The sequence below is a fragment of the Nematolebias whitei genome, unplaced genomic scaffold (genome assembly GCF_014905685.2).
Source record: "Nematolebias whitei isolate Nwh7 unplaced genomic scaffold, NemWhi1 Nwh_scaf_7844, whole genome shotgun sequence".
In the NCBI taxonomy this organism is placed as follows: domain Eukaryota; kingdom Metazoa; phylum Chordata; class Actinopteri; order Cyprinodontiformes; family Rivulidae; genus Nematolebias; species Nematolebias whitei.
The window spans coordinates 1-2,953 of NW_023626389.1; the positions used below are offsets into that span (position 1 = coordinate 1).

At 40.0% G+C, this 2,953-nt stretch overlaps 1 long non-coding RNA gene across 2 annotated transcripts; it reads right to left on the bottom strand.

Annotated features, from left to right (window-relative positions):
- Positions 1-160: 160 nt before the first annotated feature.
- On the bottom strand, positions 161-2,739 carry LOC119429803. Of its 2 annotated transcripts, none has more exons than XR_005187843.1 (3): positions 2,673-2,739; positions 1,414-1,466; positions 161-329 (listed from the first exon to the last, which is right to left on the bottom strand). It is a non-coding gene; the product is annotated as an uncharacterized LOC119429803 (long non-coding RNA). The 2 variants fall into 2 exon arrangements; XR_005187842.1 differs by lacking the exon at positions 161-329 and adding an exon at positions 783-885.
- Between the last annotated feature and the right edge of the window lie 214 nt (positions 2,740-2,953).

The window sequence follows — 2,953 nt, forward strand, 5'->3', positions numbered from 1 at the left end:
ACACTGGCATGATGTGTCCAACTCAAGTTGTTACTAAATCTCTTTCAAAATGATCAGGAACAAGTTTGAAGATTCATTTAGTTTCAGTGAAAAACATTCATGTGTAATTTATGATGTTCCTGAATCAAACTTGAATAAAATGTGCACTCTGTCCATCATGGCCATAACAGCAACTAAAATCATTTTAAAAGCAGCTCACCAGATATAATTCAGTGTTAGACTTTTCTCCTCTGTCTCTTAATAAATACTTACCTAAATGTTTTTGCAGCTTTTGAATCGTCTTCTGCTGAACTTGATCCACCAGAAAGACTGTGTGGTTCACAGAGTTTCTGCACAAATCAAAACATGAAACTTTAAATTAAAATGTTCTGAGAGAACAACAAGTATCATTTTTATGCAACTAACCAGAAACCTCCAGTGATTTTGGTCGACATGGACAAATAACACAAAGCTCTTGTAATTCTCAACATTTACCAGGAAAAACAAACACTTGATGTTAAAATGATATAAATGTCATTTCTGACATTAATGTACAATTTGAACTTTATTTTTCCAAATGGTTATTGTCACTTAAAATATTAAAAATATTAAATGATTTTAAATGAAACATTCCTGTTTTTACTTGAACTATGTTGCATTTCAACGAGACAATACATTTTCTGCACTAATGATGTGATTTCTGGTAAAGCCGTACTTACCCTCGCTGTTTCTACAACATCCTGAAGAACGAGCAACAAACACAGAAACTTAGGGACAATTCTGTGGAAAATGTCCAACTTTCGAGGGCCTTTATTTTGAAATTCCACATGAGATCTTGGTGACATCTGGTGAGCAACATCTGGAGATGTTCTACAGTCAGCCTGAAGTGAGACTGGTCACTGGAAACTAAGAGTTTTGTTTTAATATTAATGGAAACTTCAGGGAAAACAATTGAACATTCTCACATCATGAACATACAAATAACCACAAAACAGAGACTAAAGTCAAATATTATGGATCATATTAACAGGCGGACATTAAAAATCATTTCTGAACATGGACCAGCAAGAATGACTTCAATCAACTCGAGTCAAAACATGAAAAACTCACTGGAGTTTTTTATTTATTTAACTTACAACACAAAAAGTTCTCTACTCTTTGGATATGGGGGCGAGATTGAAACTTTTTGTGGAAACAGCTGAGCAGGAATGTTGGTCCCGTTACAGCTTCCAGTGCTAACACGTGTTTTATGTCCAGAGTTTGGACCAACAGGAGACACACATCAGCTTTTATTTTGAAAGAACCTCGCAAGCGTGACTACCTGGTGGTGTTAGCACGTGCACAACCAAACCGCGTGAGAGCTGACTTTTTGAAGTGGAGGCTGCTGGACCGAAGTTTAATATTGAACCACTTTACTAGAAATTACAACCATACCTGTTAGAGAACAAACATGTGGTTGGTGGAGGTCTGACGTGAAGCTCCTGCTCCTACACAGAAAAATAGAGACACAGTCACGAGACTAGATTATCCAAGCACGCGACGACACGTGGCTGCTAACAGCTACACATGCTAACAGCTACAGATGCTAACAGCTACACATGCTAACAGCTACACATGCTAACAGCTACACATGCTAACAGCTGCATATGCTAAAAGCTACAGATGCTAACAGCTACAGATGCTAACAACTTGTTAAAGACGTGATTTGGCTGCGGGCCACCGGATCCTGAACCCCCCTCCAGCCCACGTCTTTACCCCCGGCTCGAACCTCCCTCAGAAGTGGCAACTCATGCTAACAAATAAATCAAGGAAACGTCCAATGAGTTTTATCAGTTATATTAAAAAAGACAGGAGAAGATTACAATTTCACAGCGCTGGACTCTACACAATCATGTGACACGTTCACAGAACCGGAAGAGCCCCGAAGTCCCGTGTCGTCAATCATTTATGGGGTCCTAGACTCCACCTTTTGCAGAAGGGGAGCTCAGCCTATCAGTGAATGAGGGGGAGCGACTAAGTGTGGTTTTATGTGTAATGACGTGTAAGGAAAACACGAGACGGTGCTTTAAAGCCTTTTCTACGTGATGTGGCAAGCTGATTAAACTATTTTTTAACAGATATTGAATTATCATGGAGACTCTTCTTAAGAGTTTGCTGGCCCAGTTTAACCCAGTCAGAATCGGGTCATAATTTCATTATAATCCCGTCTTTGAGCAGATTAAAACATAGGACCAGTCTAAATAGGAAATATCTTAAACTACAGACACCAACAACTACAGACGCTAACAGTTACAGACGTTAACAGCTACAGATGCTAGCAACTACGGACGCTAACAGCTACAGATGCTAACAACTACAGACGCTAACAGCTACAGACGTTAACAGCTACAGATGCTAACAACTACAGACGCTAAGAGCTACAGACGTTAACAGCTACAGATGCTAACAACTACAGACGCTAACAGCTACAGACGTTAACAGCTACAGATGCTAACAGCTACAGACGCTAACAACTACGGACGCTAACAGCTACAGACGCTAACAACTACAGACGCTAACAGCTACAGACGCTAACAGCTACAGATGCTAACAGACTGAACTAACTTCCTCTCCACAGACAATAAGCTGCAGCGTTACAAGCCTCTGGCAGCAGCAGCTTGGAACTAAATCACAGAATAAAGTATTTGACTCACGAGAAGTCTTTTTTCATCAGTAATTGAAATAAATCACGGAGCTAAATCCAGACGAAGCTTCTCATCATGAAGGAAACCAAACAGGCCGAGCTGTGACGTCATGTCCACATATTTACCAGCAGCAGGGTTGCCAGGTGAGAAATGTAGGATTATCGTACTAGAGACATAAAATAATCGTATTTTGAGGGAAATTATTGTACACCCGTCATAACCAAAATAACAAATCTATTAACACACTATAGTAGTGATGGGTCCGCTTCCAGACCGGCTCTGCTTCTTCT